The sequence below is a fragment of the Bos indicus x Bos taurus genome, chromosome 9, assembly GCF_003369695.1.
Source record: "Bos indicus x Bos taurus breed Angus x Brahman F1 hybrid chromosome 9, Bos_hybrid_MaternalHap_v2.0, whole genome shotgun sequence".
Classification (NCBI taxonomy): domain Eukaryota; kingdom Metazoa; phylum Chordata; class Mammalia; order Artiodactyla; family Bovidae; genus Bos; species Bos indicus x Bos taurus.
The window spans coordinates 66,150,979-66,165,738 of NC_040084.1; the positions used below are offsets into that span (position 1 = coordinate 66,150,979).

Sequence of the window (14,760 nt, forward strand, 5' to 3'; positions counted from 1 at the left end):
ACTCTGATGCTGGGAGGGATTGGGGGCAGGAGGAGAAGGGGACGACAGAGGATGAGATGGCTGGATGGCATCACCGACATGTGTTTGAGTAAACTTCGGGAATGGGTGATGGACAGGGAGGCCTGGTGTGCTGCGATTCATGGGGTTGTAAAAAGTTGGACACGACTGAGGCCCTGAACTGAACTGAACTGAAAGAGTAAATGAGATAACCTTAAAGAAGGCTCATTAAGGTTTGTTTCCTATGTGTGTTTCCTAGGTGTGTGTATCTTTATTCTTTATGGGCATACATCAGCATCTCCCTCTCTCAAAAACTGCAGGGAATCAGGAAATGCTTGATCTCCAAATCCCTCACATGTGTCACAGATTTAACCACCAACAATCTACAGGACATTGCTTGTGAGATAGAGTTTTATAGTGTAAATGCAAATAGCCTACTTAACTTTTTGCCCACTATTTTTAAAGGTATGTGCTTGGTAAAAATTCATTCTCAGAAGAATGTCCATTGGTGGTGCCTTTAGCTTTCCCATACCCTGAGAAATATCCTTTTCTCCTTTCAGATCAGATCAGATCAGTCACTCAGTCGTGTCTGACTCTTTGTGACCCCATGAATTGCAGCACGCTAGGCCTCCCTGTCCATCACCAACTCCAGGAGTTCACTCAGATTCACGTCCATCGAGTCAGTGATGCCATCCAGCCATCTCATCCTCTGTCGTCCCCTTCTCCTTCTGCCCCCAATCCCTCCCAGCATCAGAGTCTTTTCCAATGAGTCAACTCTTCGCATGATGTGGCCAAAGTACTGGAGTTTCAGCTTTAGCATCATTGCTTCCAAAGAAATCCCAGGGCTGATCTCCTTCAGAATGGACTGGTTGGATCTCCTTGCAGTCCAAGGGACTCTCAAGAGTCTTCTCCAACACCACAGTTGAAAAGCATCAATTCTTCGGTGCTCAGCCTTCTTCATAGTCCAACTCTCACATCCATACATGACCACTGGAAAAACCATAGCCTTGACTAGACGAACCTTTGTTGGCAAAGTAATGTCTTTGCTTTTGAATATGCTATCTAGGTTGATCATAACTTTCCTTCCAAGGAGTAAGCATCTTTTAATTTCATGGCTGCAGTCACCATCTGCAGTTATTTTGGAGCCCAGAAAAATAAAGTTTGACACTGTTTCCACTGTTTCCCCATCTATTTCCCATGAAGTGGTGGGACCGGATGCCATGATCTTCGTTTTCTGAATGTTGAGCTTTAAGCCAACTTTTTCACTCTCCACTTTCACTTTCATCAAGAGGCTTTTGAGTTCCTCTTCACTTTCTGCCATAAGGGTGGTGTCATCTGCATATCTGAGGTTATTGATATTTCTCCCGGCAATCTTGATTCTAGCTTGTGCTTCTTCCAGCCCAGCGTTTCTCATAATGTACTCTGCATAGAAGTTAAATTAACAGGGTGACAATATACAGCCTTGACGAACTCCTTTTCCTATTTGGGACCAGTCTGTTGTTCCATGTCCAGTTCTAACTGTTGCTTCCTGACCTGCATACAAATTTCTCAAGAGGCAGGTCAGGTGGTCTGGTATTCCCATCTCTTTCAGAATTTTCCACAGTTTATTGTGATCCACACAAAGGCTTTGGCATAGTCAATAAAGCAGAAATAGATGTTTTTCTGGAACTCTCTTGCTTTTTCTATGATCCAGCAGATGTTGGCAATTTGATCTCTAATTCCTCTGCCTTTTCTAAAACGAGCTTGAACATCGGGAAGTTCATGGTTCACATATTGCTGAAGCCTGGCTTGGAGAATTTTGAGCATTACTTTACTAGTGTGTGAGATGAGTGCAATTGTGTGGTAGTTTGAGCATTCTTTGGCATTGCCTTTCTTTGGGATTGGAATGAAAACTGACCTTTTCCAGTCCTGCACGGTGACTAACTTTTAAACCACTGAGAGTTTTTTGTCTGTTTGTTTTATCTTTTCACTTTTTTGACATCCCAACTTTTGGTCCTTTACTTTTCTTCCCTTAAATTCTAATTCTCAGAGCCCTCAAACAAGTGGTCTCATTTTCCTTCGACCTTTAGTATATTTGCTTTTTCAGTGACCTCCAAGCTCACGGAATCCACTGCTCACATACTTTTTCCACTTACTGTTTTGAATTCCTTAGAGCTGGTTTCTAAGCACCTCATTCCAAGTGAGTCCTGCTACAGTCAGGGACTCCTGGCTTATGGAGAAAAAGAAAAACATTCATTTATTCCGAAGAGATCTCTGAGGCCATGTGCCCCAGTATCACAGAGCCCACATTACGTTCCCAGTCCTCAATACTCCCTGGCAGAACTGCTGGTCTTGGACGACACTGATCAACTCTTCTTCCATTAATCTCAAGGTGAACTTACTCTTTCCCATGGGCTTTGCTAAGCCTTAGACTTTATAAACATATTATTTTTCAGTCCTCACAAACTAACACATTTTCATGTTTTGGAGATATAGAAAACCAAACATTTCAAAGGACAACTGTGCTCTTCTACAAAGTGTACACATACTTGGTAGATCATGTGCTGCTACTGCTAAGTCACTTTAGTTGTGTCCGACTGTGTGCGACCCCATAGACGGCAGATTATGTGCTAGATCCTGCCTAATCTTGACTGCTGGAGATCACTACATAAACCAACATGCGCTGACACAGAGATTACAAATCTACATCATGAAATCCCACCCTCAATACATTTTTCTTCTTTAAGACTACTGAACTTTTCTGACCTGTAGAGAACTGAGTTGTGGGATCAGCAGAAGCCAGGAAAAGGCCAACACAGGTAAAGCAAAGACTAAAATCTGGATAATCAAGTATAATTTGAGAAACTGTGATCCTCAAAAATAGTCAATAAGTTATTAACAACATCATGTGCATATTAATTATCCCAAGATTCTTAACTGAAGATTGATTTCTAATTGCTTTGACCAAAAAAAAAAAAAAAGGTGAAATTACAAGTGAAGTGTCAGGTAAACACAGGCTCCACCCTGTTTTTCTTATTGGTTTTTGCAACATAATAATTCCTTCTATTTTGCAAAAATAAAGATAAGCCTCTACTCTAATTCTTTTATTTCCTCCTTTCAACTTTTCTTCCTTTCATTTCCCTAGATTAGGTTCATTTGGCTTGCTTCCCATCTCCTTTCCAGATCCATGCTGGACCTGTGAGTTGTCTCCAACAATCGAGTCTTGAATCTGCAGGAAACAAGAGCAGGATACGTGCGAGTGCCTCAAACAAGCTCTACACTCTCAGCTGCACATCCGTGCTGCATCAGTGATTTCCAAGCCGCATTTACAGCAGGTGAGCTGGCAAAAGTCCACCCACCACTCTTTCGTCAGAAGTGAACTCAGAGTCAAAAGGATTTCAATCCAAATCCACATAAGAAAGCTGGTCCTGTTCCTTTCTGGTGGCAAAATGAATGAGCCTTGACAAGGAATGTAAATACTCTTGTGAACAGGCAGTTCTCAGGCAGTGCAAATTTTTTGCACAATTATAGACATATTTACCTGATGCCCATGGACAGTGGGAATGGGTAGATCTGATTTTACTAAATGGTGAGCCCCAAAACATGCTGATAGGAGATAAACTGTCCTGGGTTTCAACCATGCTGTATTCAAAGAAAGAATATTCTTTTCTTTCCAAGGTGCCCTTACATCACAAGGGATTTCATAAAAGGAACCAATTATGACACAACTCTCCCGGGAAAGGAAATCCTTCTAGTCATGATATTATGCTGCTGCTGCTGCTAAGTTGCTTCAGTCGTGTCTGACTCTGTGTAACCCCATAGACGGCAGCCCACCAGGCTCCCCCGTCCCTGGGATTCTCCAGGCAAGAACACTGGAGTGGGTTGCCATTTCCTTCTCCAATGCATGAAAGTGGAAAGTGAAAGTGAAGTCGCTCAGTCTTCGCGAACCCATGGACTGCAGTCTACCAGGCTCCTCCGTCCATGGGATTTTCCAGGCAAGAGTACTGGAGTGGGGTGCCATTGCCTTCTCTGCATGATATTATAATCCACCTCAATTTATCCTCTCAGTATGTCTAACCTCACACACCTGAAGAAGCAGAATATCTGACTGATGACTTAGGGCTCCTGTTTGTAGCGTGAAAGGATGCCAAGTGTGACATATTCTTTTGAGAGTACATTTGATGGCTTCTGAAAGAAGGACGGAGAGTCTGCAGACTCTCAGGATAGCTTTAAGAAGGAAGAAATAGGGAAGGAAGGAAGAGGAGTGTCCTTAAGGAAAATCCCTTATGGAAGGCCTAAGTTTAGAAGCATGCATCTCACTGATGGTAAAGGAACTAAGTATACTTAGGTCAAATAAAATTCCTCTATCTATCCCTTCTTCACCATTACAATCTTCCTTCCTGACGGGACCTTGGCTAACCGTGCTGCTATTTGAATCATTTAATCTGGTGGAACAAAACGGGATGGGTACATGGGTGAGAAGGGATGTGCCTGACTTACTCTGGAAAGCCAGCTGGTTTTTAAAATTGGTCAGCAAACTATGACCTTATAAATCTTCTTGTTTTCCAGTCACATTTTAAAGGAAAAAGACAAGATTAATAATTCCCTATTATGTTTGCAATACAATAAATGTATAAATTTAGTATCAAATTTAAAATGTGTTATTTTCATAAGACACAAAACTAGAACCACATTTTAACTAATTTCTGAAAACTACTAGAATTTATCAGAGAATTTACAGGGAATTTTATGCAGAACATCATGGTAAAAGTAAGCATATTGGACTGCATAGCTAAGGGAAGGGACTCATGGAGAGGAACAGACAGGGTGCCCAGCTATTGGTGCCTTGGTGTTGCAACCAAGAACTGAGAGGAAGGTGGGAGTTTCTGAGACATCAGTGGGTACCGCTCACTTGGGAATCTTTATGACCTAAACGTGTATTTAGGTGAATCTAGTACCCACTCTTTAGAGAGGATCAGACAACCTCAGACCCACTCATCTGTTCAGAATTCCTTCCCTACTAATTTCTTACTGGTTTCATATCTCTGGAGAACTCTGAGTAATATGCAACCAGTCACTATATCCAGCACTGAATTTGCCCCTAATGTGTTTGAATGTTCTACATTTTGCTCTGGTTTCCTATTAAGACTCTGCTGGGAAATATTCTTTTTGAAAAATATGATAAAAATAAAGAAACAATCACTTCTCATGTAGTATATTTTAAAAGAGAATCACTTAATCTCTTATTTTTGCCATTAGAGATCATCTCTTCAGCAATCAGATTGTTCACAGATTTTGGTTTCTATCTACCCATATTTTTCTTTGCAAAATAAGCATTTTAACCTACACCTGAAGTTCAAAGCTACATAAATATTCCAATTCATAACAGTAACTCAGTCCTTTAAGTATATGACATTTCAACCCATATGAACATGTGAAAATATCTCCTTGTAAGTGCTGCATAAACATCCGGATAAATCTTATCCTATTGTATCACCATGTACTTTAGAACTGAAAGTCTAATCTAAGCGCATGACCACAGCCACCTGCAATGTAACAGATGATGTTCTCAATATAAGATCATGTTGCTATGGCATCAGTAAACCACGATTTTACAAACCCTCTTGTCCACCTTGAACATTTTTAAGAGAAAAGAAAGTATTAATAATTTCTATTACATAAGTTTGCACTGACCAAAGATATAAATTCAGTAGCAGGAGTAGAAATGAATAATTTAATAGTTTTGTAGTATATAAAAGTAGAGCTTTGTTTGGACTAATCTCTGATAATTCCCAGAATTTACCAGTATACTTTGCAGTATTACCAGTACATTTTTGCAGTTCACTAACATGTACCAATAAAAGGAATATGAGAGAACAAAATGTAACAGCAATATTTACCTTTTCAAACTAGTACAAGGTGCTAGTTTATTTCGCAGTATACTAAGTACACATATATCTGTGACATGTGTGGAATAAATTCTACAAAGCTAGAGGAATTTACCAGCCCCTTTAGATTATCTCAAGCTATTTCCAAATCCCCAATAAACAGTGAAACAGAGTTTTGTATTCTGCGTATGTGAACTTGGCTGACAACAAAGATTTGCATAAGACATTCTATCCCCATGAGGCCAAGTTTTGTTTTTTTTTTTCATTAGTTTCTATGAATTAATATTCCAAAGTCTCTGATGTAGACAGATTGTTTTCCCCAACTTTTACGATATCAAAGGTATCTAAGCTGAACCTCAAAGGAGACAAGACATTCTTATAAATCTTTTGCAAAACTGTTGTACCCTATAGAGAAAGAAAACATAAACACATTTAAATAAAGATGAAAATCAAAGGTTTGTAGTTTAGAAAATCCCTGATTACATCCTCAGGTAAGATAAAATGCTGACCAAACAGCCACATCTAAGAGAAAAGTTCATAGAGTAATTTCCCATCTACATACCTGTTTCCAACTGCTGCTATACCACAGACTTGGTGTCTTAAGACAACACCCATTCATTCTCTCATAGGTCTGGGGCCCGGAAGTACAAAAGCAGTATAACTGGGTCAAAATCAAAGTACTGGCCTGGCTATGATCTCTTCAAAGGCTCTAGGGGAGAAGAGGTTCCTTGTCTCTTCCAACTTTGCTGACAGTTAGCATCACATCACTTCCAATCTCAGCCTGTGTGGTCACACTGTCTTCTTTTCTGTATGTTAAGTCTTTACTTTTCCTCCTTCTTATAATAGACACCCAGTTAATATAGATAATCTCCTCCTGTTCAGAGGCTTAACTTACTCAAATCTTCAGATATTCTTTTTGCTTATGAGGTAACATTTACAGGTTCCAGAGATAAAAACTTGATATTTTTAGGTGGCTATTCAGCTTAGCTCAGTGGGTGAAGAATCCACCTGCAATGCAGGAGACACGAGAGATGCAAGTTCGATCCCTAGGTTGGGAAAATCCCCTGCAGAAGGGCATGGCAACTCACTCCAGTATTCTTGCCTGGAGAATCCTGTGGACAGAGGAGCCTGGCAGGCTATGGTTCATAAGTTTGCAAAGAGTCGGACACAACAGAAGTGACTGAGCACACATTGTTCAGCCTAATAAAATCAATATGCTTTCCAATGTATTTTAAACAGCATTTTTCAAGACACACGTGTTAAGTAAACAAGAGAATCCCACGGGAAAGAAATCAAAGTGATAATGCTGAGTCGAAGGGAACCGAGAAGACAGAGATGATCATTTACCACCTTTGACAGTTCCTGTCGCGGGTCTGCTTCTCTTAATTCCCATTGTTAGTTATTTGTTTCTATTGCTAACAGAACCTCTCCTCATTGGAAACATATTCATACACATAGTACCTAAAGAGATAAGGGCCTGCAATGTGCTTCAAAACTTTATTATTCTATATGTATATGAACCAAAATCGTCTTTCCTTTAAATCAGGTAAGATAACACAATCCAGGCATAATAGCTATTTCTCAACAGATGAAGGGCTGTATTTGGAAAAAATCTGAGAATCATTCATGTGCTCCAACCTTATTTTCACAAAGTCCTTAATATAATGAAAGGAATCCAATACCTCACTTCCTCATGCTTTCTGATATGTTCCAAACATACACATTTCAAGCTGCTGTCCTGCCTCGTCTTTTTGTTGCAAGGCCTTTGTTCCTTCAATGTCTACCTCCAATCCATGTTTCTATAAATGCTTTCACCACTTGCCTGGTAACAAATTAACACTTCATGTATGAAAATCTCATGATCTTTTAAAAATATCTTCTTAAAATTAGAATCTCATAGTCTTTTTTTAAACGGTCTTGATTACTATTTGATTCATACTTAGTTAAATATATGTGTGTGTTCCCCATTACATTATAAGCTCTGTAAAGGCAAGGAAGGGCTGTCTTATTCAGGACTAATGTTCTCTCACCTGTTCCCCATCTCTCCCCATCCACATCTTGCTAGAGAGACTTTCATAGTGCTGAGGTTCTATAACTGTTCAACTGACTAAGCTTGTTCTCTTTGGGTAAAGTAGTTCTGACTATATGACTTTGCTTCCCCAGTCAAATTACAAAGGAGAAAGATTACCTCTTCTTAGTAAAAAGGATAGTTACAATGATACTGTTAGTTAGCATTTTATATATATATATATATAATATTTACATATAGTTCTTAAGGGTTTGAATGACTAAATAGGGCAAGCTTTATACTGGAAATTGGTTATTTTAAAATAACTACCCAGAATAAAAATTATCATTTCAAAGAAGAGCAATAACTGTTAAAGTAGTCCATTATAGTCTTTCAAATGATATAATTTCTTTCAAATATATAATTTCTCTGGGAAAACAATAGTCTTTTAAAGTGCATATTCAAATAATACATACTCTTAAAATAGCACACCATTTTAAAAGTTTCAAAATATAAAAGATCATAGATAAATTTATGTTATCCAAACCAAGCAATATGGCATCTTTATTTACTCAACAAATACCTACATGGTTTTACATGCCAGGCACTGGGTACTTGTTGGGGATGTATCAGCCTGTAAGATCTAGAACTCAGCTTTTTAGCTTAAAGGACAAAAGACTACACAACTAACTGTGATCAATCTTCTGACATAAAAAACAGGATATCATAAGAACACTCTAATCTAGTTTGGGGAATAAGGAAAGGATAATTATACTGAGGCCTCAGGGTACGTGCCAGTGAGACAAAGATGATACTGCAGTCATAGGGCTGCAGCTCTGAAGAGGGCCTGACATAGAAGAAACAGGTTTTCAAGGCATCCTAGTATAGAATTGTAGTGTAGCACAGTATAATGATTGCAGCTGTACTGAAATCTTCTAGCAAGAGTATGGGGAAGGCGGCCCAGGTCCAAGCCCTGAGTAGTGATTAAAAATGAAGGTAACATGTTGGGTAAGCATTTCGGGCAGGTTCAAAGGCCTTCTTGCAACAAGAAATTCAAGACAGCTTAGTGTGGCTAATTAGTAGTAAGTGACACAGGCCACAGTTTAACACTAGGTTACAACCAGATAATGCATGGCTTTGTAGGGCAGATTAAAGGCTTTAACCTTTATTTTAACAGCATTTGGAAACCAAAACAAGTATTTTAAAGTGTCATAAACAGATCTGTATTTTTCCATGCTCTCTCTGCCTATCATATGAAGAGTCAGTAGGAAGAAGGCAGTGGCATATTGGAAGGACCAGCTGCAGTGATACTATAGTGCTTCAAGCAAGAGATGAGAGTAGCTTTGAACTAGCAGCAGTGGACCTGGGGAAGAAAAGCAGGCAGATTCCAGAAGTGTAGGCAGTGGACTAATTGTGCTTGGTAACTGGCTGGATAGGGGATGTTAGGAAGAGAAAAAAACCAAGTATCTGAGGCACTCAGTGGATAGTAGTGATAGAAACTGAGATAAAGAACACTGGACTAGGGGCAGATTTTAGTGGTGGGGGGGGCGGAATCAGGTTAGTTTTGACCTTGAGTCTATGTGCCAGCGAGAAAGATATGACAGCTACAGGGCTGTAATTCAGAAGAGATATCTAAGAGATACAGGTCTGAAAGCCGTCTTAAAACTGAGCATGATTGCAGCTATGGTAAAGTCTTGTACAGTGAATACAAGTAAGAAGAGGAGACAGGCCATTATCCAAGCCCCAAGAAACACCAAAAAAGGAGGAAAAGCTAACAAAACATGCTAAGAAATTGTGGATGAAAAAAAATAGAAAACCTAACCAACCGCGATAGTTGGTTATTATGGAAGAAGCCAAGGAAAGCAAAACTCTTGGCTTAGTCCTGTTCTAAGTTTGGATAAACAGGGGAAGTATTTACTCAAAGGTTATTTTTAATTGTTATTTTTCAGTCTGAGAACTACAGGGTAAGGGACATGTTTATTTGGCTTATTCGGACATTTTCAGACTGTAAAAAAGACTTAATTCCTTTGTTAATAGAAATAATATATATATTATTTTAAATGTCATGCACTGAATAAAGAGTTACTAAGTATGATATATCTAAAGCTTATAATCCACTTACAGATAGCAACTAGAAATTGACAAGGAGCATTTTGGGGGAAAAGTTGATAAAGCAGTTGATAATTTATCAATAGTTCTCTGAAAGTTTATGGTCCATGAAACTTTCATCTACATATGTGGTTGTGTATTATAATGATGAAAATCATATTATGTCTAGTTTGTATTTTTAAGAGATCTCTATCTAAATATCTTAGAATAACTTTACAGACTTGTTCTGCTGTTATTAGAATAGCCAAAGAATCAAATATGACATCGTTTTACACATCAAAAAGGCAGCAGGAAAAATTGCCATGTACTCTGGGCAAGTTATTCTGTTTTGTTGAGACCCAGTTTTCTCAACTTGGGATAAATCTTCTCCAGGTTTGTTTTGAAGATCACTGAATATACATTTAGATCACTGAATATATATCTGGAAGTGCTTTGCATGTATATGGAACTTACATTAAGTATTAATATTATGGAGTAAAAAAGATACTGACATGCAGTTGCAACACATAATACAGTTTGGTAAGACTATATAATTTTGAAAAAATATTGTCAGCATTTTTTTACATAGAATGTCTCATGCAAACCTTTTAAAAACTATTTTTAGAATGAAGCAGGGATTCAGTAGTAGATGAGGAAGGTATTAATCATCTTATATTGCTTCCCTTCCCACTGCAATAAATAGAACATATCCTCACAGTGAAACTGTGGCTTACCCGACACTCTAAACATCGCCCCATTTCACTCGTTCAGTTTGTATTTGTTAATTCATTTAATAAATAGTTTTGGGTACCTGCTGTGACAGCCGCTGAGGGCAAACTCAGGGTGACTGAAGCTCTGCTCTCATGGAGCCTGCAGTCCAGAAGAGGAGGTAGACATTACACAAAAAATTGTAACTGAGTTCAGTGCCACAAAGGAATAAACGATTCACTTCTTCTCCAGCCTTGCCATATATTTCATGGCACCCAGAGAACTCTGGATTCTTGAAGGTTCTCACCACTTGTTTCACAATTTACACCAATCACTTGTGTGGTCCCACCAATGCACACAGCTAATACCCACTTTCACTTAAGACAGAAGAAAACATTGAACTATCACCATGTGATGACTAAAGCATTTTCACTTATTCATGGTTTCTTGGAATAATGCATACATCATTTTTCTTAGAAGCAGATTCTAAGAAAACCATGATTCCCCATAGACAGAACTGTTTGTCCATGTAGAAACAGGTAATTATTGTCTGACTGTTCATTAGTTTATTCACTGAAGAAATATGTACACTGGGTAAAAATATAGGTCAAATGGCATAGTTAGCCACATGAAAATGAGTAAGAAAGCACCTGCCTTCAATGTGTTTTCCAGGATATTGTGTGCCCAAAAGTCATAGAGACCTTCAAAACAATTTTTTAAAGCAACTTCCTCTGTTGAATGAATGATTACTTAAGAGCTTCATAAATGCTAAGTTCTTTTAATATATTATTTCAACTAACTTTCACAAGAACCTACAAGGCTGGTAAGGCAGATATTTGTATCTTTATTTACAGATGAGGATAAGTCACAGAGGATGGCATCACCTCTTCCCTGGTCTATCTGGTAGTGCTTCCCTTACTGAAGTTTCTGATTCCAAGTTCTGCTTATCTTGATCTATCTCCAGCATTCATGTGTGGCTTTTCTAAAACCCAAATATGATCCTACTATTGGCCTGTTTAATATCTTACAAAATTTTCAGGGAAAATGAAAATGATAATGTAATTTAAAGTAAATAACAGTATTTAGCCACCTAAAAGGAAAATATATCATATGGGAGAAACTCATGATTCAACAATAAGTAAAAGTAATGAGAAATCACAACTGCTACAATTTTGGAAAATATGTAAGCATTTGATCAGAGAAAGGAAACAAGCAAAAATGATAATAGTTGTTTAAGGATATTGTTTCAAGACACTTTTTATTAATAAGCTGTTTTAATAATTTTTAAAGCAGAGGAGAAAATGAAACCCTGAAGAATTATTGATAGCTGACCCCCACTCTCAAGATTAAGTTTAATCCTGACTCTTAAAGGACTATGGAAGAGTGTAATCCTTTCATAACTCTGCATCAACACACCTTTTAGCCTAATTTCTCTACTTATTCCTCCCTAAACATTTCATCAACTTTGTTTATACTGGTCCCTATTTTAGAAAAGGTCTCTGGTCTTTCGACCAGCTGAAGTGCCATTTTGCATAGCACTCTGCTTTTTGTCTTGGCAAATTCTGTCATAATTATTGGCTCATTTGTCAGGCTCTCTCCCTATTCACAATCCACTGAGAGTATGAGCCACATCTTATTTTATTTTTCAATGTGGCAGAGAGTAGGTGTGCAACATAATTATGTTAATTAAATATTCTTATATACTTCCATAAGTGAGAATGTTTGCTCTTTGACATGATGTCTTGATAGTTTCTGATGGCAGATGAGGATGGTAACTGGATTTCATTTTGACATTATCATTCTGCTCCCCTATTCTGCCAACTTCCTAAATCTTTAGTGAGCTAAGATTTCCAACTTAAAATAAGGTTAGAATTGTGTAAGACTACTTGTGACTTCAATTATCCATATTTCACCATGAGAACGTGGCCAGCAGAGGATCAATTTTTTAAACTTTGCCCACTCTTCAAAATACTTGTGAGTATTGTGTTCCAGAAGTGCTGATACTGAGAAGAAGGGATAAAGAAAACAGGATTTGTGCCCTCCAGTGTATCACTTGCACTATGTTAGATTCCCGAGAAGCAGAGCCTGGGACAAGGATTTGGGCACACATGACTTAAATGAGTGCTTTCAGGAGAAAAGGAGAGGAAAGCAGGATCAGACAGGGAAAGAAGCTGGGTAAGACTGTGGTCTCAGCTGGAGTCTAACTTTAGCCTGCTCCCACTGGGGAGAGGGGTGAGGAGCATGAACTGCCCCTAAAGTTGACTTCACCTTGAAATGAGGGAGCTGGCTTCTCTACCTCCATGTCAGTTAGTTGCTGCCAGTAGGCTGCCAGAGTTGAGAGGTGAGCACATAAAGCCCTTGGAAATGCAAGTGCTTTGGAACCAGAAATGATTTTGAGGGCAGAGGGGAGTTGTGAGCCACAGGCAGCTAACACTCACAGAAACTGGGGAATGGGTCCACAGGCTTGGTGAAAGACAAAGCACGGAAAGTGACAAGAGTCACAAAAAAGTACAACCTTCAAATGACAGCATAACCGGCTCTTTAAAACACAGACTCTAAAGCAGCAAGAGATATTTTGAATGATACACATCTTGAGATTCCTTAGTTAGCCAGTAGTGTTGCCAGCTCAGCCAGAAGTTGTTCATATTTATCTGTATATCCTGACGTTATCTGTAGACGGTCCTTAAAACCTGATTCTTCCCTTAGGTGATTGTGTCATGTGAGACATGGATGTTTCTTAGCTCCTGTTTCTAGCTGTGCATCTTGAAATTGCTTCCTTGGATTATTTTAATCTTATCAAAGCCTTCATATGTGTGACTCAGACGAGAAAGGAAAGTTTCTCCATTTCCACAGAATCAGTCCTACATGGTTGATCAGATGGTGGCTAAAAGTATTCACTTAAAAGCAGCTCATTCTCTGCACAAAGCATGTGCACATCAGGTCTGCTTCTTATTTCCATAACTCAGAGATCAAATTCAAGAAGAATTTCAAACTGACATGAAAGGAGTTCTCTTCAAAAGCTGAAAATGTCATTTGTTATAGGCTGTACTAAAGTTTTTGCATGGAAATTGTTATAAACACCTGAACACTGCATGATTGAATAGCTGAATTTCAGCAGTCATTTTTATCCCCTAACAAATATTTACTGGACACTCATTAGGTAAAGAAAGACACTAAATATATGTCTGGCAGATGAAATGAAAGTCCAGATTTGGAACTTATATTATACACTGCCAAATCATAAAAACTTTTAATAGCAAGGAATTAAAAAAAAATTAAAAATAAAAAAATTAAAAATCTGATGTAGAAACCCAAGAAAGGAAATAAATGAGAGAGCAGACACAGTAGCTGAAGTAGTGATAAGGAAGCTAAGCTTTGAATGCTCTTTAACTTCATCTTGCCCCACATCCTTAAAAACCACTCATCTAACTGAATTTAAAGTTTAGGTAATGCTGTTGACTGGTGATTTGGCTAGAGCCACACAACTTGATTTGTAAAACTCGGATTGCCTGATTCCAAAGCCTGGTGCATTTTTTTTTCCACATTACAGCTTAAAGATATGGCTTTTGTCTCCTGAAACTTTGCCCCTTGTCTGGAAATAAAATGCACAAAAAGATAATACAAGTTGTGTGACGATAACACTATACAAATGCTGCAGACTAAATGGTGGAACTTCAGAAGAGGAGAGATGTGAAACTGAACTCTCCTGAGTCACTCTCAGAAAAAAACTAATGAAGTAACTTCAGTGTCAGTATAAATTTCTGAATGTTCTATGTAAGACTAGACTGTGGTAATTACCTTTTTTGTGGGGGGTTTTGCAAGGAGGAGACAGATAATGAGAAAAAGCCAAGTAATCAAACTGTTATTTTCATTTTTAAAAATCACCAATGCTTCTGTTCTCCAATAACCCATTCCCCTAAATGTTTCTGCAATCAGAAACATTGAGCCTTTCTTTCTTTTCTCATTTTCCTTATCTTTTCCTTTGTATTTCAGTTTGTAGATTTTGAACTAAGATAGCTTGTGCTGGTGCATGCTAAGTCACTTCAGTTACATCCAATTCTTAGGACCCTGCAGAATATAGCCCAACACCCT

General features: G+C 38.3%; 1 protein-coding gene across 16 annotated transcripts in view; it reads right to left on the reverse strand.

Annotated features, from left to right (window-relative positions):
- The window catches only part of PTPRK (protein tyrosine phosphatase, receptor type K), a 612,580-nt gene that overhangs the window by 63,076 nt on the left and 534,744 nt on the right, over positions 1 to 14,760 (reverse strand). The gene's annotated exons all lie outside the window — the stretch shown is intronic.